A 21978-nucleotide genomic window follows, 5' to 3' on the forward strand; every position below is an offset into this window, starting at 1 on the left:
AATGTGTTTATACAATATGGATATCAAATGAAAGCTGTTGATGAGTGCTATAGTACAGGATAATTTTCATACAACTGGGAGGCTAGGGTCTCGAGGTATAGCCCAAAACGTGGACCCGGGTACCCCTAGTTACATATAAAAGGCATACGATTGTTCAGATAAGAGGTTTAACTTAATTTCTTCTTCATTTTTTTAGAACATATTTCATACTTTAATGTCTGAGAAAATCATCAGATCTGTCATGTATGTAATATATATCCCATACAACCGATTTTTCGGATAAAAGTTTTAACGTAATTTCTTTCTACTTTTAAAAGCAACAAGCTTCAAATGTGTACATATAAGGCATATATTATTGTCTGTAAAAATCGTTAAGATCGGTCGTATAAAATAAATAAAATATAAGGCGCTATAACCTCCGAAGAGATTTTAGGCCGAGATTCTCTTCCAATTTATGCCGTGTTCCTTTTAAAATGTTTCCTACAAATTGGCGGGACGTGACCTACAAGTTGTATGCTGACTCCGAACGGCATCTGCAAGGCAGATGAGTTTTCAATGAGACGCTTATCATGGCAGAAATACACTTGAAGTGCTTGCCAAATTACTTCCGAGGGGCGACCCCGCTTGAAAAACTTTCCTCTGATTGAAAAAGCTTGTTTCTAAAATTTTGGGGTTGCTGTCCCGGGGCGCGAACCCAGGATCTTCGATGTGGTGGTCGGAGCATGCTACCACCACACCACAGCTGCCATGGTAGTATTTATAATATATATCGCATACAACTGATTAATCAGATTTTATGAATTTCTGAAATTTTAACACATTTTTGTTCAGCTCCGTTCATGAAAGGTATGAAGTCTTAACAGTCACGTTCTTACTGGTTCCTACTAAATTTCCTCATTAATAAATTAAAATTTTCATCAATTTCAGAAATTATCTACAAAACAAAAAAAATCTCTTGTTTTAAAGTATATTTGTTAGCCTAATTTACTTAAAACAACAATAAATGCTCCATACTCGTACTTATCAAACCTACCCCTTTAAGTCCACTCAACATTTCCCTATCTGATTTTTTATTACATTTTTATAACAAAAGCAGTATGAAGTACAAATTCAGATGTATGTCATTATGTGATCGCGAAACATATATAGTCGAACTTGACTAAATATTTTTCATATTTTAGAAGTTTATCACGCTTAAACTCGTATTTTTGTAAAGCAGGCAAATAAAAATACACAAAATTTGCGTAAAAACTGGTATCTAAGCATAAAATTACGAAAAAGTTTTAAAAATGTTAGTCTTCTACATTTGAATTGAAGCCAAAAGCCCTAATTACATTGAGTGCGGCGGCTACAGACCACAACTACTATGAAGCAAAGCATTGTCCTTTTGATGTTATAGCAAACAATAGCGAAACACTTAGAAAATACCATAATAAAAAGCACGCCACTCTACTTCGCTAGCCAAAAATACTATTTATCTCGCGACAGCGGCATTCGCGATTGTCGTGCAGCTCTGTCACGCTGAAAATGACGACCCTCATAAAATCATGCGTAGAAATAATTTAACAGTTGGCGCATATGTGTTAATAGTTGCGATTAAAAAACGATCATGATACTATAATCAATTTGCTTATCGCGCCAATTATACATTTGTTCATATCGCACACTAAAATCTAACCGCAAACAATTAAAAAACAACTTGTTGATAAGAAGGGACGACGCTCTTTTATACCATAGGTGCTAGGGAAATTTGTAAATAATCCTTTTTCGATAATTAAGGAATATTATTAAATCGAGTTTACAAATCGATCAGTTTACAGAATCTAACTTGAGCACAAGTTGAGAACTATCTTTTTTCACAACTTCATTTACATTGCTATTGACATACAAAAAAACATTTCCTTGAGATTTAAGAAGTATTTAGTACTTATGTGAAACTTTAACGGAACTCAAGGCTTTGGGATTGTGAAAACAGTACCTCTATTGTGAATAACAAGGTTCCCTCCAGCATAACCATATCGAAATAGCAGCATGAAAAGGTGAAAAAACACTCCGCTAAGTAGCTCATACTATAAGTTGCGGACACACACCAGTAACCCGACGGTGAAGCTCAATCTGAAACTCATCACTGCTTATTTTGCACCAGTTCCAGGTTTAACTAAATAAAAAGGGAGGGCCTAATCAGAACTTGCGTAGCTTAAAAGAAAGAAAATTTTCTAATTTGGTTTCAGGTGAAGTTGTGAGCTGTTTCTGAGTATTCTTGAAGACGTCTGCTGAAGTTTCAGGTTTGGTTACATTGGGTTGTCTTCCCTAAGTTAAACGCAAAGAAACACACCTTCCTTAAAGTCCTATTAAAGTGGCGCAATTTTTGCTACGGCATGTACTGGTATATCTTAAATTTTCGGCTCGGTCTGAACAGGATCGTGTGACAGTGGCGTGTAAAACGTTGGACAGTCGCTTTATTTATACTGTTGAAATACTAATATTCCAAAAAGACTGAGACACAGCTAGCATGAGCGGATGAAGAACATAATTTTTTTCTTTCTTAAGCTGCGCCTGAGCTTCCTCTTTGTCCTGCAAGCTACTGCACCCACATTACATTTTCGTTTGCATGGTTGAGCTTACAGATAAATAAGTAGAAGCTATGCCAACCATCGATTGTTCAATCTTCGCTTGATCTTAGGTTTTGTCTGGTATAGCAAGTGCAAGTATTGCGGTTTACCTCTTTTTTTGTAACATTATAAATGCCTCAATTTTAATTTGTTTGGTTGGCCAGTTGTTTGGTTTTTAGTCTAGCCAGAACGACTGAAAGGATTTAGATATAATTTATCATACAGATGGTAGTCCGGAAAAACTTACCCTCTGTCCTTCTTTGGAAAAGTGAGGGCTACATACCCTTGTAAGAAATTTCCCGTGACGTGGGTCATAGATATTTAGTTAGGGGTCATATAGATCGAGATTTGAGAAGTACTGGGACTGTATCTTTCATCATCAACAAAAGCCAGCGTTTTTTTTTATTAACTATTGTAAATCTGAGTCTATATCCAAACTGGAAAAAGAAGCAGTAAAGATGGATTTGATGGTGAATGAGGACAAAACGAAGTACCTGCTATCATCGAGCAAAGAGTCAGCTCATATACGCCTTGACAACCACGCTACTGTTGGCAGCCATAATTTCGAAATAGTAAAAGTTTTTATTTATTTGGGAGCCAGCATTAAGACTTACAACAACATCTGCTCTGAAATCCAGCGTATAATCACTTTTCCCAATAAATGCTACATTGGACTAGGTAGCAATTCAAAAGTAAAGTCCTCTCTCGGCAAACGAAAATCATACTCTACAAGCGATAAGTGAGTATCCGCTATATGGTGCAGAGGCATGGACCATAGCAACATCAGATGAAGACGCTATGGCAGTGTTCGAGAGAAAAGTTCTTCGAAAGATTTAGGGACATATATGCGTTGGCGATGGTGAGTAGTGAAGAAGATTTAATTTCGTTTCAAAACCTTCTACATTAACGCAAATTGAGTGTCAAATTCCGTTAGAGAGCAACTTGGGAGATCTCTCACTTGATATATTGCATATTGCATAAGTTTGTTCTTGAAAACGCCTTCTCTACTAATTTACTACTACCCCTACTTCTCTTGCTGTCTTCGGATAAAAAAGAGTTGTATTATTTATTTTTTTTGTTTTTTTTTTTTCAAACAAATAGCCAGTTTGTATTCGAAAAATCTCTTTAAGCATTCAAACCCATTCTTTCATTATTCTTTGTGCTCATTCGCCGCAAGCGGATAAACTAGCCTTGACACCTTAAAGCCAACAAAACATTTAAGAGCAGTATTAGAAGCGCCTAAAAGTAGATTTCATAGCTAAATAACTAAACTTCTGCTACACAAGCCATGTAATTAGACAAATTGTGAACGAGAGTCCTTATGAATACGTCATTAGAGGGCTTACAAACAAAAACCAAGGCAAGATTGAGAGTAAAAAAAATACAATAAGTAATTAAGAGTGCAGCAAACAAAAGTAACAACAACAGGTATGAGTGTAATAATAGCAACAAATGCGCAGCATAGGAAGAGAAAGCCGTAAAAGTTGTGCAAATTTCGAACGCTGCACTTTCATACACATTTAGACCCACTGTGCAACAACTTTCAAGGTTATATCATATGCAAAGTTTAGGTGAGAAAAGAAATTTTAAAATAGTTCAGCCCAAAGCAATACGAAACTATGCAACGAGCACGAAAAGTCAAATTTTAAGGGCATTTCGACACTCATAAACATACACACACACACACATGCACACTGTGACATATATTTATGCCAGCACTTTTCCCATTGGGTGGAAATTTCGCCATCACACAAACGCAAGCAAACAAACACCGAACGATTCACACGAATATGTTTTTTTCTTTCTTTTTTTGTTTTTGGTTGAGGTTTTCAAGAATCAATGCATGAAAATGAAAGCGAACAAACAAGTAAAGCATAAGAAGATTAAATGAAAAAATCTATAGAAGAATTAGCGTGCCAATGTAAATAATAAAGCACAAGGCAATGCAAAAGAATTTGGTAAGGAGAGAAAGCTTTCCGAAGAATGAAGTGGAAATGTCATTTTTGGGACACGCACATCGTAATTGGTGTTGCTGTTGTTGTTGTTGTTAGCTCTGTGCGCAAAGAACACATGATTGGCCTAAATAAAAATGTTGACGCGTACAAATGAAGCAAAAGCGAAAAACGAACATATGCTTTGCAATTTGTAATTTTCTTGGCTTAGTATAAAACTTTTTTATTTGATTCAATTTTATTGCTATAATTTTTTTATTTTCTTTTGTGATTTTCAACTCTCATAGTAATATTTTAGGTATTAAGTTTTAAATTTACTAATTTCATATTTTGATTTCAGTTTATTTCGCAGTCAGTTATTTACCAAGTTCATGAAGCTTTAAAGTTGAAAAAAAAATAAATAAATTTCGTTGAACCACCTAGTACTGTATGTATGCGCTCTCATTTAATCAAACACTTCAACATACTTTTGCTTTCTTTCTATTTAAAAATTTTTAAATTTAAAAATTTAAAAACTTTTTTTTACTTTTTGTCAAGTTGTTTTTTTTTACAATTTTTTGTTTTTTTTTTTTTTTAATGATAACATGAACCGGATGCGTACGCGAAAAAACGCCAACGACAACTGAGACGGATACGAGATGGCGACAGCGAAGACGACTACGATTATTATGAACAACAAGCTATGTGAAACGTTGAAATCGCACTAAAAGCGCTGAGCTGCCGAAAAGGCCAAAAGAGTTGGAGAGTCAGTCAGCCAAACAGCTACAAACAAACATGCATACCAGCTATATCTACACTTACAGTTAGTTGGCTGGTCAGTCAGTCAGCCAGCAGGCAATCAGTTTGTGAGCCAGGTCGGCTAAGCAGCACCAATTGCCGATGAAGTTAAAATCGACATACACTTATACATATATATTTTGTCGCTCTCATATTTACAGCCATTGGCAATGAAATAGAAACAAAGCTCAAAATATTTTTTGTTTTTGTTTTTAGTAAGTTTATTTGGTGAGTTTTTAGGTGGTTTATAATTATTTTTTATTAGACTGTCGCTATTCGCCCATTCACCCAGTAAATTCAGTTCACGAATTTGGGTACTTTTTTGTCTTATTTATTTATTTTTTTGCCATTTTTCATTTAGGCCAAACAAATTTTCGTCCTTTTTATTATAGAAAAGTGAAATTTTTTGTTTTTTTATCAGACTTACTTATGTACTAGAGCTTCAATGTTCGAGCTGGATAAGGGTTTCAAATTGCCTTGGTTGTGCAAAGCTTCGCCACGGACATAGTGTACAATTCAATCTATGTAGAAATAGTTCAAGAATAAGACCGTTACGGTGCCTGTACTCCGATGACTGGATTGACTTCTGAAATATTTTTTGCATAACTATATTCACCCCTACACAACATTGAAGGTTAAAGAATCCTAAAACCAGTGATTTTCAGAAATTCTACGCAAATTGTCATCACGACTATGAATCACAATGTCTCGCATGTTAAATTACTACCCGAATGTAGGAAATGCTACTTTAGTAGTTTTAGGAGCATCAAAACAGACAAAATGTTCGCCAGCTGGCACCTTTCGGCATGGATAACTGATATCAGCATCGTTTTGAGAAAACTATCAGCACTCGCTTTAAAAGACATATTCCCACAACAAAATCTGCAATTGTCTTATTAGTAAACCGTCTAAAGATTGCACAGCATTACAACTCACATAGAATGCCGCTCTTCTGGATTAGCAATAAAATAAATTTGCACAAATGAACTAAAGTTTGTGCGCTGAAGAGAAAAAATACTATCCGACATATAGTCCACTTCCTCTTACACTTTAAAACTTGACTTGAAGCATCGCTCAGGTACTTGATTAGATTAGGTTTGGCTGAACTTGTCAGTCCGTGAGGACCTCCCATAGACTGAATGATTCCATAGTATTAGCAGAAATTTGTTTAGCGACCAAATTTGAAAACTCTATCAAAAACAAGGACCTATGTTATAAAATAACTGCGTCCTCTTAGGAAACTGATTTGCAAGACCTGTACCGCCTGCTTCTTCCAGATTGGATAGCTTTGCCCACCTATTAGCTCGAGTCTTAGCCTTGCGAGCGCAGGGCATGATCAAAAAAACGTGCTCGATCATTTCCTCCTCCAACCCGCATTTCCAAAAGCTGCTATCACTAACTAAATCTTATTTGAAAGCATGTGCGGCCAGAAGGCAGTGACCCGTCATGCGCGTACAGTTATCTCTCTTCAATGTAGAGAATAACTTTGTTAGTCTAGGATTGTAAAACTTGCACATGATCTTCGACACTTTGCAGCTCCGCGCTTGGGTCAACGGTTTTCCTGCTTGACCGATCATGTGCAAATCTTTCATCAGAAGAAACTTAAAACAACACATACGACAAACCATTCTGTTAGCCGAATAAATAAAGAGCAGTTGATTTGCGACTCCCACAGTCACACTTCTGACCGCTACAGTACTGAATTTGCATTCATTCGTTACAATGCTTTGCGTAGTGTAAATAACTTTAAAATTTAGTTTTTAAATATTTCAAAATCAGGCAGGCTAAGCTTGATTTGAAGTAGCTAAACTTATAGATTTGAATCCAAGGTTGTTTTTTTTTTTTTTTTGTTTTTTTTTAAGAAAATTCCAGCCCAGAAAATATAAACAACAAATTCCTAAGCGTATCCCTATTTCATTGTCAGTGGCTGCATATGTGTACTTGTGAAGTGGGCGCGTGATTATTATTTGTAAAAATATGTGAATATTTCTACTGGTGCTGCTGCGGAGAGCACATTTTAGATTTGCTTTTCTACTAAATATTAATCCGGACACCGTGCAGCTGATGCCTTTTCGACCGAACTGACGCACAAAAATAAAAAATTAATATGTAAGTGTAATTATAGAAATTTTAATTTGAAGTTGCATATTTAATTGCAAGTATATACATGTACGTATCAAATAATTGCAGTCGAGTTAAAGGCAAAAACTTGTGATTGACATCGATTAAAGTACAAATTTATAACAAAACTATGTAGTACATCATAAGGCTACACGGAATGTTTTTTAAAAATATTGCATCTAAGCACCACGTTTGGCTTTTTTCCATATCACTCATGCTCCAAAACCCATTCCAACAAAACCTTTCATCTTTTACTGAACTGCTGGATCAACTCATTAGGAAATATGAAGCACTCAGTGCTGAAATTTGTGTTGTCAGGCCTTGCTTCCAGGTAATAAGTTGTACTCTAAATCTCTGGTTAAGTTAGAACTTAACTGGAGTTTAACAATTTTTCAGAAAGCTTCAAGTATCTCGGTAAAGGCGCAATAAAATTGGATTTAATTTGGTACATACCATTGTGAATACATACAAGTGGCGAATGTTTGAAAAGAACGTTCAAAATAGTAAACAGCTTCGATCAGCTGTCCAATCGCTGTTCGATTACTTAAATCATTTGTTCAGTAGTGTTTGTGAAACATTTTTGTAGACGACTTGTATATTGCAGTATTTACAAATTTTAAAATTTTTACTAAACTGGTTTCTCATATTTTATCTTTTAACTAGATTTTAGCAATGAATATTAGAATGTGGTCTGATTTTCTGTATACACATTTAAAAGAAAAGTTGATTTGAAAAACAAATGGGAAATTCTTCGCAATTCAATTTGATAACCGCGAGCAAAAAACAAACTTTGCTTTCTTTCTCTGGCAATTTGCGACAGCCATTCTCCCTGTCAGCTATTATTTGGACAGGTAGGTATGGCAATGGATGAATAGAAAGATTTCTCACTTGTATGAATTCACAATGGTAGATACCATTGCACTATATCCAGAGTTGCCACTTCCAAAACCAATCTGGAGATAGATATTAACCAAAAATACCCTTGTAGATTTCTCAAAAATTGTGATAAAATTTTCAAAAGAATGTTTTGTTCCAGTTAAGTAAAATGATTTTTATTGTACTCGACAAATGTCAACCGAGGTAGCTAAAGTATATTTTCTATATGATTCTCAATATACAAAGCTTAACCTTAAAATAATTCCGGGAGACTAAAATAATTTTATGAAATTCGTATAGAAGAAAATAGTATGTTCTGAAAATTCCGAATTTCACCTTGTTGGCAAGCAAAAGTGTGGTAGGTTTTTAAAAAGAGGAGATAGAGAATAATCAACGACGGACATTAAGAGAAATGTCAAAATGGCGGTAGGTAATTCACCACATTACCTACCTGAAGATTAGCAAAAAACGCGGTGTTTTCGTTAAAATTTCACAAAAAAAGTTTTTGAAAACGTAAAAAATAGTTAAATTGTAGTTATTGTATCAAAAAAAAAATGTTCTAGCGTTGGAATTTGCGAATTTCATTCCACATTTCCCCAAGGGTGAATTAACTACCCGCAATTTGATGGTTTACTGTTTCCATCTCTGGTAGAAAGGTGAATTTGCCATCATCCAGTGAGTTTTCTACCTCCGTATCACTCTCAGTTCTCAAGGGCCTACTCTACATCATTGGCGGACTTAAGAAGCGGTGGTCGTGATATTTTTGTACACATGAGTTGTGATGGGTAAATGTCTCCCTTATGTTTCATTCAACACATACGGCTAAAGTCCATGCAGCGACATCTATTTTTGAAAAATTTGATATATTAAACACAGCGTTACCAACCTAAACACAAGAAATAATCTACATTTACATGCAAAATAATTTATCTAGCTCAGGACCTTTGCGACAGGATGACGGTTTATACCTCAAAACTTCTACTAAGTTGCTCTCACTACTATGGATTTTTTAATAATAAGGTCGCCACCTACATATTTGGAATTTTTTTTAAATTGAAATGAGATATGCCAATAGTGCTATCAAACGAAAGACATTTTACGTTGAACATCAAAAAAATATTCTTTTTAAGAAGGGTTTCGCATGGCGTTGCTATTTTAATCTCACTATATTATTCCCCGGTATATCTGACGCTCTTACTTAGTTGTTGCTACTAAGGTTGTTTTTAAAAGGTTGCGATCTGATTGATTTTTTTTTTGTTAGTTCAAGCACAGAAATGTTAATATGGATGGAATACAAAAGAAATTGTATGTACAAAGGAAAAATTTCTCTCAGAAGGGTTCCCATCTTTCGCATATCGCTGAAATTATGTTAAGATGTAACATTAATACTAAGCGCTCTCATTTAGCTCTTGATAAATTGGTTGTTTTTGCAAGGTTGTCATCTCTTTGAAATTTTTTTAATCTTAAATACTGTTTGTCAATACTAAATCAAATAAACAAAATGTAAGTCGCATTTCAATCGAAATATTTCTTGTGGTCCAGACCTGCCACCTTATCTTATATTATGTATTCTTCCGTAAGTAATATCAAAATATCGATATCATATGTTCCTGAAGATGACTTCAAACTAAGGTCGAAATATCGACAACAATAAATATTGTATATACAAAATCAAAATCGGTCTTTGATATATATATTTGTGATATTGATTTATATATTTGTGTGGCCTAGAGCTCGAATAAAAGTTTTTAATAAGTATTATCAAAAACGATTTCACTCATTTGTATGAAATTTTGTATCTACGTAATATGTTGCCAATTTTAATGTTGTTTTACAAGGTTGCCACCGTTTTGATTTTTATTTTTATAAAATTAAATATTTTAGTATGGATAGCAATCGATAGTTCGTTTACTTCGTAGTTCAATAAAGACTTTTATAAATCATGTTGAAAACTTACTTAATTGTATTTATTACTTTGTATATCCACTATTAGCCATACAAAGACTGTGCAAATGAATGATCAGGTTGCCATCTATTTTCAGTTTCAACAAACACTACAAGAAATAGGCCAATGTGTGATTCAAAGGAGAGCTATTTTAAAATTATTTTGAAGAGGATTGCCAGCTTACTTCATATTTTCATTTTTCAATATCGTGTAGCTATTCACATACATGTAGAAATAACCGTTAATTTAAACAAATTACTTAACTTAAAAACAAAGCTCAAAGACGCATTTAATATATTCCACGGTAAGCGAAAAAAGTCTTTTAAAAAATATAGCTTTATATTTTTTTTCTTTTTTTTTTTTGCAACTAACACATACAAATTTTAAAAAATATTTTACTTCTAACTTCATTGTGAGTATTAATTTGCACACACACTAATTCAGCATTTTGTTGAACAATAGAGCCAAGACGTAACGTTTATGCACACATGTATACATATTAATGTATGTATTTAAGTATATTTGAATGTATAAATGTAAAGAATTTGTTGTCACAAAAGAGTACAATATTCTTAGCTTACGTCATACAGCAAAAATATAAGATGTAGAATAAGAAGCAATAGGCAAAATGTTAAAAAATTGAAACTGAGCATAAAGATGAAGTAAAATACCGGAAGAATTTTAAAGTAGAAGAATTGTGTAACTCAAAAAAAAGACGCACAATAAATATTTTTATATAAAACCACAATAAAAAGAAGAAATCGAAGGCGCGAAATTTAAGTTTTGAGATTTGAACACAATGAAGAATTTGTGAAGAAAACCTGTGGGATTGGAATTTATGTCTTTATGTATGTCTCTCATGTGTGAATGTGTCTGTATTTACGGGCGCTTGTCTTATGTTGTTTTTTTTTTTTTTTTTTTTGTTAGATTGCGTGTCACAATATTCACGAATGAGAACGCGTTAATACTTTTTTGATTCTGTTTTTTTTACACGCACACATGTACATACAAAAATGTCGATAAGAACGAATAATAAAATGCTGAGAACGACGAGTACCTAGAATGGGAGCTAACTTTTATTATTTTGGCGCTTTTTTTTTGACAAGTGTTTCAAACGTGGAAGATAAGTAGTATAGAACAAAGACATTTATATATATATATATACTTGCAAACACGCAAATATTTAGCAGTGGAAAGTTTTAGACAATTAGATCATTTATAAAAAACATTTTCGAAAAACGTCGACAAAAGATCTGCCACTGCTCCGGCTCAGAACAAAAACAGAGCATAGAGCAGAACCGTAGAATAAACAAGTAAGGAAGTCAAAATTCGCGTGAAACCGAATATAACATACCCAGCTGTACACTTGAAATGCTGTTGTTATTTGTTTTGTGTGCTTAATAGTGTTGCAAGGCTGCGCAATAATACATATACATATGGCTCCCGAAACATAGACAATTGCTTAGTCATAAAAGAGTCGGTGCCACGCCCATTTTTTAAATTTGAAGTTTTTCCTAATTACTGTTACAAATCCACCAGGGAAATGAAATACCATTGATATGAAGCTCTTTTTGCAAAGATATAGCTTATTTTATTCGTCGAAGACCTTTTTAAAAATGTTTTATATAAAAGTGGGCGTAGTCCTCAACCGATTTCTTTAATTTTTCTTCAAAGCATTCCTTATAGTACAGGCAACATCTCTGCCGAATTTTGTTACGATAGGTTTAACGATTTTTGATTTATGATTAATAATATTTTTAAAATTGATTTTATCACAAGTGGGCGGTGCCATGCCCATTTTAAACACACAAGTACACACGTCAAATTTCAAGATTCTAGGTTTTTGTGTTTTCCCAAATGTTATATATATAAAAAGTGGGCGTGGTTATCATCCGATTTCATTTCCAATAAATTTTTATATTCTGGATCCAAATAAGCTCGCGTACCAAATTTGGTGACGATATCTCAATATTTACCTAAGTTATCGTGTTAACGGGCAGACGGAGGACGGATATGTCTCAATCAAATTTTTTTTTTCGATACTAATGACTTTGATATATGGAAGTCTATATCTATCTCGATTTATTTATACCTGTACAACCAACCGTTATCCAATAAATGTTAAATACCCTGTGTACAAGTACTGCGGGTATAAAAAGAGAAACTAAAATACAAACTTTATATCCGTACATTATTAAGTTTAGAAATTCCTTCTACATTTAAATTCTAAAGTCACTTTCTTCAAATTGAAACGCCAATCACTTAAATGAAATTATAAAAAAACGGAAACGCTACCTATTCAGGTCAACAGGACGTTAACATACTAATATTTTGAGATATTCCTTTGAGACGACATTGCGTATGAGTAATTTCTGCACAACGACAAACACAGCAACAAAATTCCATTTCCTGTAACTTGCACAAAATAAACGAACGCCTTCCTGTTACGATACTCTGGGGCACGAATATATCGATATTCGAAAATGCAAGAGCGCATACTTAAAACTAGTCGTGTTGACAATACATACAAACAAACCAAAGGAAGCTGAGTATAAGCATATAATATATTATATATATATATAACATATTATGATATAAACTTTTTGGATATATATATATATATGTACATACATATGACTGGCGACATAGTGCAAATGCTGTACTACAATTGTTTGATTCGCATGTTTGTGTGAGGGAGCGTGTGTGCTACAAAAATTTCAAGGATTTAAATGGGCACTGCGCAAAACTAAAGCTAACGCATGGCGCTGAATGTGAGTTAGTACATACTCACATATGTACGTATGCGTGTATATGTAAATACACGCACTATTGCAGCAGCATTGCAAATGAGCCAAAATACTTATGACACGTCGTGGTAGCTCATATGAAGGACAGTGAATGAGTATGCAAACGAAAAAATATAATAAAAAGCTTATAGAAAGATGAGTTGAGCGTGATAAAAGATATGCTGAAGTTTTGCAAAATCCCGGTGAGCCTGCATGTAGTTTACTCAGGGATCGTAGCAGCATTAGTAAAACTTATAAAAATGGAAAAAAAAATTTTATTTTTTGAACGAAATTAAAACTCAAAAAAATAATTATTATTTTTCAAGCGAAAAAAAATAACTCAAAAATGTCTTATTTTTCAAACGAATAAAAATTTCTAAACAAAAATAATATTTTATGAGCAATCTAAAAAGCTTAGAAAACTGTTCTTTTTCACGCGAAGTAAAAAGGTCAAAAAATAACTTTCTTTCTGAGCAAAATAAAAACCTAAAAAATTAATTGCTATTTTCAAAGCGAAATAATAAACTAAAAAAATAATTATAATTTTCCGAGTGAAACAAAAAACGAAATAAATAACTTTTATATTCAAAACAAAATAAAAAAGAAAAAAATATTTTTTAAAGAAATAAAAAAACCTAAAAATAACTGTTATTTTCTCAGCGAAATAAAAAACTGAAAATATAGCTGTTATTTTCCAAACCAATTAAAACTATGGCGAAAAAGTGATCTTTTTCGAGCGAAATAAAAAACTTAAGCAATCCTGATATTATCTTTACAAAATAAACAATTAAAAATATAACTGTAATTTTCTAAACGAAATAAATAACTCAAAATGTAACTTTTTTCTTCAAACAAAATTTTAGGTAATTATAATTTTTCGAAAAAAATCGAAAAATAACTGTTATTTGCTAAGCGAAATAGAAAACCCAAAAGTTAGCAGTTACTTACGAGCAGAATAAAATAGTCAAGAAATAACTTTAATTTTCAAAACGAAATAAAAAACTTAAAATATAACTGTTTTCCTCCCAGCAAAATTTTAGATAACTATAATTATAATTTTTCGAAAAATAACTGTTTCTGAGCGAGATAAAAAACTCAACAAGGAACTGTATTTTCTGAGATAATTAATAATAAAAAACCCAAAAGGTAAGTATTATTATTTTTTTCCATATACACGGAGGTCTTTAAGCTAAACGGTAGAGTTGGAGGTCGGGCATACTCAAGGGACCACGACCTCCCGCTATCCTTCAGACTACCAGAGCACTGCGGCGTATTCCAGGCAGAAGTTTCGGCCAGCATGAAGTCGCCGTTAGGATAGGAACATACAATGTCGGCAAAGAAGTCTTTATTTTCAGCGACAGCCAGGGTGCCATAAAATCTCTTGCCTCCTACTCGTTCAATTCTGAACTAACACTAAAATGTCGCCGATCTCTTCAATTGATCGCCCAACAGAACCGTGTACACCTCACATAGGGATGAAGGAAACTACATTGCAGATCAACTCGCTAGGCAAATTTGAGCCAAGCAGACTCTCCCCAGCCAAGAACGCTAAGGTATGCCCCTGACCGAACGCAAGCTAATGCTAAGAGAACACATCCACCGTCAAGTGGACAAAAGATGGCTACAAATACCGGGGTGTCAGACATCGAAGGAAACCCGGCTTAAATGGGATCCTAAAAAATCCCACCACGTGTACAATCTATGCAGGGATACAATTTCCATTTTGCCTTATAGGTAGATATGCAGAAAGGTTAGGAGCGCCTTATCGTTGATACTGCACGAGTTGTAAACAAGATGAGGAGGAGGAAACGGTGGTTCACCTCATCTGCAACTGCCGAGCACTATTAAGGCGATTTTATGGATCTTTGAACCGGGTTTTCGGCTCGTTCGCAGTCATTTAACGTAAATAATCGCTTTTCAAGTTCAAAACTGGTTCACGCCCCTGAAATAATAATAATAATAATAAAATTTACGAATCAATGTAATAAGAAACGTATAAGCGCACTTCCTTTGTAGGTTTAATTTTTGGTTCAATTATTGACCCATAATAATTATTTGCACTCTCTGATCCTACGAAGATACAAACATATTTTTTGGCACGCGCAACTAAGGCGCCAAAGTCGTATTTGAAGAAAAAATTCGACTTGGCCAGCAGTCAAATATTTAGCTTTTACATTTAAACGGCTCTGTGGCATGTTGCATGCTTATATATGCCAATATGCATGCTTATATAAGCTCATATATATGTCAACACACAGGCAAAATTTTTATATAAGTATACATATACATATGGATGTATGTACATACATATGTAGCTAAGTGTACAAAGTATGTATATGCAAGTAAATATATGCACGCCCATTATTGCAACAAATTTCGTGACATTTTTTTGCCATCTCTACTTTACATCACATTCGCATTGTTCGCTTTACTATTTGTTTGTTTGACCTACTTATGCTCGGTTGCAGGCGTCTAGCAAAAAATAAAACTGATTAAGAATAGTGCTAGTACATGAAGAGAGGTGCATGCGGCGGAACGCAATACTGAAAATGTAGTTGCAGTAAAATGCACACGTGTCTATTTTCCAGGTCTGCTTTTTTGCAAACTTTTCGGGTCCTGCGCAAGATAGCTCCAAAATGAGGTAGAAGTAACAAAGAGTAAAAGAGCGCAAGGAAGAGAGAGAAGACCAAGCAATTCGTGCGCTAACAAATTTTATCACTTTCTCTTTTCTTTTCAGCTAGCAATGTCAAAATGCTACGTTGCAAATAGAAGCGCGCAAAACAACAATCACAATCGATAGGGCTAAAAGCGACCAAACAAATGCAGCTTGCACACACACACAAACAAGCAAAAATGTAAATGTGCATAGCAACAAGCCCTTGCAATAATATTATATAGCCAACGTTGGTAACTAGTGTATGTATGCATGTATGTATGCATGTGTGTATGTAGATGCTTGTATGTGCTATGACCATGTCTTTGGTGGGACCTTTTGTCGCTTTGTCAAATGCTGCAGCAACACTCAAACGTAGCTGTGTTATGTATGCAAACTGAAGCACCCACTTTACAAACGTCCTTGAGCTTTTGCTGCCAATGCAGCTCAATGTGCATATGTTAGTATATGTATGGTTGTATGTATTAGTGTTGCAGCCACCAGGCCTCCCTGTTTTTAGCTTGGTTTCAACAAAATGAAAACATTGAAATGCAACACAGACAAAAACAAAGGAAGGTGTGTACAAATGTTAAAAAATCGAAGTATCCATAAAAATGTATGGAGCATTCCATGCCAGCTTGTCCTAACGATGGAGTTTACACGACTTTTTTCGTTGAAAATTTCAGATTGAGTGTTCAAAATGCCTCAAGGTAGGTATCTATGAACTTTTCAATTACTTTCTGTGAGCTAATCAGGGCAGCAGTTCAACTTCTATAAATGAACAAAATGAACATTTTTCAATGATGCTGAGCTCTGAACTCGAGTACGCCTGCATTCACAGATACCTCCACTCGGCTATTGGAATCCCCTGCCGCACACTTTTTAATTTATATCATACCTTTACCTTTTTGCTGTTGATATTTCTTTTATATGCACCTTAGTACATATTAATCCCAAATCGTGCAGAATATTTTTCGGCGCGCTCAACAGAGCTTGATCAGTGACATTGCATTTATAGCTGACTGGATAGAGGAATCTGCCTTAACACGAGTATGAATGCAGGGTACTCGAGCTCATAGCTTAGCACCTCTATATCACCTGCACAATGTACATAACACATGTCTGGGTGATTCTGGATAAGTAAGAGTTAAGCTGACCCAGATCGAAGGTGCGCTAAAGAGATGCTCGATTCACCAGCAAGTGGGCTTTCCTCGTCTGCAAGAATAAGGTATTTAACTCGGATGTCGGTGCGCACTAGAGATATACGCCGCCGATAAACGCCACCGCCGCCGCCGATTTTTATCGTTTTTCGCACGCCGCCGCCGATTGTCAAAAATATTGCCGCGGCGGCGTGTGTGCATCACACAATTCACCAAGTTATTAAAACAAAACACTAAAAGAAAATTATATAATAAATTTATATGGTCACTTTGCATATTTTTTTCAAAAAATTAATAATGAACAATGACTTCAAATAAAATGACCCAAGGCGAACATGTTTTCAAATTGTCCAAGTTGTTAAAAAAAGCAAATTACCCAAAAAAGGTGCCGATTTTTTAAAGAATTTTGTATTGCGATTGGCTGAAAGAATTTGCGAAATCAGTGATGCAAAATCCTTTGGTAGGTTCTAGGCGCATAAGCACTCCTTTGGAATGTTTCTTACCTCATACTTAAGTTGAGGATATATGTTTGAAAAATCACTTGGGCTTACATTCAAATATCTTTTGTTTATTTGCAAAACTATACAATAGCGACTGAAATGTTAATTATGATTTTCACACTTCATCCTTCAACACTCAAGTCTCTCGGTTTGACATTTCCTAAAGTTGGCGGCCCTTTCCAAAACTAGTCCCTTGGAGTGAATCACATTGTTAGGCTATAACAACCAAGTTTAAATATCACCTGCACATTACGGCTCCTTTTACAAATGGGAATACATAGGCACATATATTTACCAGGTGAAGGTTTGTCCTTAGCAAGAACACTCAAAGCGGTGAAGCGAAATCTTTCCTAAGACAGTCGAACTATTGAACGTGTATGCTACTACCCTAATGTGGTGGATATCGAACTAGTCTGAAAAGTGAAGCTGTCATCCATAATGAGCTCTTATAGCATAAGGCCGGAAAACAGCAGTTAACATCTTTCAACTTAAAATCGGTCGACGTTCATTCTAAAACATCGTTTTGATTTAACGAAGACTATTGAAATCAATGTTGTGAACACAAACATCTGAAAACGTTGGTCTACATTTTAAAAATTTTATCCAGGGTCTTTGTAAAATTTTAATTATGTAGATGCGCCGAGGATTATATGATTTTCACCCATGAGTTACGCAATGACATTCACTTAGACTGCTTATGATTTCGAGGGCGGCATCCTTGGCCGAATAGTCACACCCTAACGTTTCAAGGTGTTTCTCTGGTATATCGCGGCAGCATAGCGCGACAAAATCATCCGTTAGAAAATCTTCGGAGCTACACCTAGAGATTGTAGGAAAGTGACGTGGAGGAAGTTATGAGTTCGGAGTCGCAGCCCTATAGCTTCTGTGCTGGCATATGGTGTGAGGGTTAGGAGGCGTGGTAGCGACTGGTGGTCGGGATTGCTACTGTTCGCACATCGTGAATTGTAGCTGTTAAAAACAGCCGAAAAACTGGAGGCGCCCTGTGTCATGAGTATTAATAGACCATTAATAGCAACCGCAAGTCGCTTTTGTGCGTGACCGCTAAGGAGCCACAAATGATTTAAAGAAATTGTGTTCGCGACGATTGTTAGGAGTTAACCCCAGGTGAAAGTACGCTTTGCACGAGATATACAGACAAAAGTGTGACCATTTTATGTATCTCCAATTCCAAAGACCGGGGTTAGGTTCGAAGCCTCTCTGGAGTAAGTAAACGAGGGACAATCCCTCCGCAAGCAGCTACTCCTGAAAATTGTTGAACGATATGCGAGATTTAGAGGCAAAAACCCCGGATCTTTCTGAAATGGCCAAAACGTCGATTTCCTTAAATACATACAAACAAAACCTTTCCTAAATATAATTTTTTTAAATCGAAAAATCAAGCTTTTTAAAGTAAGAACACCGGCGTATGCCGGCAGCCGGCAGCCGCCGCCGGTATACAATAGAGCCTACGCCGCCGCCGCTGATAAAGTGATCGGCGTAAACCTCTAGTGTGCACCGCCTCTGACTCAGCACAGGAGTTTACCGACTCTCAGTGGCCAAGGTTCAGCGATTCCTAATAAATCGTTTTCCGCCTGGCCCTTCAAACGGAGTGAAAATATTAAGGAAGCAAAATGGTTCAAATGTCTTCGCTATTGGCGAAGGAAGAGATATCGAACGATGTGGCTCTTCTTGGCTAGCACGTTTCATAGGTTTTAGTAGCGGGACAATCAATGCCATTTTCCATCTTTCAGGGGAGTGATAGGCAAACATGTATTAGGAAGCTAAATAACAGCAGCAGAGTTGTTATTCCATCTTGAACTACTTCTTTGGGAGGCTTGTCCCTGTTGACCCTGGCAACCGAAGGATGTGAAACATACTACCGACAATAAGCGTTATCGCATTTCTTCCAAACTTTTAACGATTTTGTAATCGTTGACATCAACATTCTGTGACCTACTTATGAACTTAATAAGTAAAAACAAATATTATTCGGAACAAATATTATCTCTAGCGGAAAGATTGAGTAGGACATGGGCAGTGGTCAAAATTCACACTGTAATCTTAAATGGAAGAATGTTTTGAATTGTAAATAGCCTGGTCTGAGAAGTATTCATTGGCACTTTTGAGTGATCTTCTAAGCAAAACACTTTTATGACAACGAACTTGATGATTGCGAAGTTTTACAGTCACTATGGTTATGTGTGGATAAGAAAGAAAGGAGTTTGATATTTAATTATCAGAGTTGGGAAGTACTTACGGGCATCATAGGAGAATACATTGTTAACAAAGGGTTGCTCTAACGGTGAAGTATGCAATAATTTTCCTTTGGTATGACACATAGGAGAAGCGGCTCAACCCATCTGTTTTCGATGCTCAAGACAGAAGACAAAATATCTCTGATTTTAAAGTAGTCCATCAAGTTCAAGGGAAGTAAATCGCAAGAGCGAAAAATTTAAACGGGTAAAAAGTTGAATTGAAGTGAGTAAACGGTGCGATATATCTCGGCTTGGTACTATGATCAATATTCGCAAGTTTGACTTAAATATTTTTGAAGCAGCAAGAACAAATTTTAAGCACTTTCGATATATTTGAATTCTAACTTTTGTAAAAAATTGTTCTTTGTATGCAAAACAACGCTGAAGCTTTATAGGTAAATCGTATAAATAAATATGTTTTGTGTATGCATATTATATATAAAGATTATGTATATATAGTAATGTTATGTATTATATAGTAATCTTCGTTGCATGCTCAACAGCATCGAATTAGTTTTAGCTGAATGCAAACCAAAGTACAAAGAACAAACATTAATACGACTGTTCTATTTAGGTGTATATACCCAGCAGTGCATACTACTCCTTAAACAACACAGGCCTAGAGCTACATGTTTGGTATCCAGCGCTGTACTGGTTGCAAAAGGAATACATGAAAAGCACTTCGAAAATAGTCCAACTAAATTCAAACTTTCCCTTGCAACACAGTACTAATAGAATATTTCAGAAAATTCACTCTGTGCAGTTCATCTTCGTTAAACATACTTATAGTCTAGCACGCCTACTTTCTTCTGCACTTTAAGAATAAGAATCAAATTTCGCCTTTGGTCTAGTTGCAACAAATATGAAAGCGTTACGACTCTGGTACTCTAGAAAAATTGCTCACTGTATAAAGCTTAACATTTCATACAAACACTTTAACTCTCGGTTATTAGTCCTTTCATAGTTAGTTTTTAAACCCAGACGAGAAAATGCCAAGTGAATCTTAAGCAACATGTTGCATCAACATGTTGCAGCTACCTGGTGCCTTCGGGTAAAAATGTGAAAAAGTGTTTAAAGGTGAAATGATGGAGTTTCCAAGTGTTAGCACGATGTGTTATTTATTTATGGCCGGATTAACAGTAGGCAGAATAGGCAGTTACCTCGGGCCCCCGATTTTAGAGGGCCCCCGAAAAATGAAAAAGGCTTCTAAAATTTTCTTACAAACATAAAGTTCTAGAGAGTGAAAGAAAAATATAATCAGAACAGAAAATAACTTTTACTCAAATAAATAAAACTCAATTGACCGCATTCAAAATGCGACGACCGACGAACTAGACAAGGTTCCTAAAAAGAACATTTCCGATTCATTTGACAAATTGTATTAGCGTGCAAAGAAGTGTATCGAAGTAAAATGAGAGTATATTAAATAATAAAAAATAATTATCTGGTTGTTTTTATTTTGAAAAATTTCGGTTATTTTTGGACTATTTTGACTGCCGTGCGTTCAGTGAGTAAGTCATTGCAAAGTAAAAAAGCAGATTTGCAAACGTGTGCTTTTTTGTACGGATCGTCAGAAGAGAGTTTAGTTTCATTCCGTGAAAAGTTCAATGATTTCGAGGAAAAAACAAAACAGTTATTATCTGGTGTAAGTTATACAGAAATCGTAAAACGTACTCGTCGCAGAGAAAAACAACCTAATGACGGAAATTCTCCAGAAGTAGAATTTTCGCCTCGCGATGATTTTAGGACAAAAGGTTTCCTCGAAATCTTCGACAATCTTCACAGTGAAAGTATATGGAAGTTTCAGAGAGATTTGCATTTCACATCAACTTTTCTCTAAGACCTCCACGAAACTATAAATAACTTAGTTATTTTTTATTCTAGAGATTTGGAAGAATTTTTTATTGAAATGAAACAATTCCAAAGTTACGTGAACTCCAGATACACTGACGCACAAAAAACTCATAGTCATTTGTATAAGATTCTAATGTAAGATCGATTAGCCGATGTATTTCCTAACACAGAAATAGCTCTGCGGATTTTTTTTAACATTAATGATCACAAATTGTTCTGCCGAACGATCCTTCTCGCAATTAAAAATAATCAAAGCTGCTCAAAGAACTACAACAGATTTATTGAACAAATTCGATATTTATGATATGATTGATAAATTTGCCAAAAACAAATGTAGGAAACGACATGTTTAAAATGTAGATAGTAATTTTATTGATATTATTATATTGTGACAATAAAATGTTTATGAAAGATATAAGTTTGTATTTTTAATCGAAAAAAGAAGGAAACGGACGTGAAAAAGGGCCCCCATTTTAATGGTTGCCTA

General features: G+C 35.0%; 1 protein-coding gene across 13 annotated transcripts in view; it reads right to left on the bottom strand.

The window, feature by feature from the left end:
• Positions 1-21978, bottom strand: part of ps (RNA-binding protein Nova-1-like protein passilla) — a 310155-nt gene that overhangs the window by 96784 nt on the left and 191393 nt on the right. The window contains exon 1 of one of the 13 annotated variants that reach the window (XM_067761207.1): positions 4929-5246. The exons of the other annotated variants lie outside the window; for them this stretch is intronic. The gene's annotated coding sequence lies outside the window, so the exon portion shown is untranslated. Of the gene's footprint in view, positions 1-4928; positions 5247-21978 lie in introns of those variants that run through there. 13 annotated transcript variants of the gene reach the window in all.

This window comes from Eurosta solidaginis, chromosome 1, assembly GCF_040869045.1.
Source record: "Eurosta solidaginis isolate ZX-2024a chromosome 1, ASM4086904v1, whole genome shotgun sequence".
Classification (NCBI taxonomy): domain Eukaryota; kingdom Metazoa; phylum Arthropoda; class Insecta; order Diptera; family Tephritidae; genus Eurosta; species Eurosta solidaginis.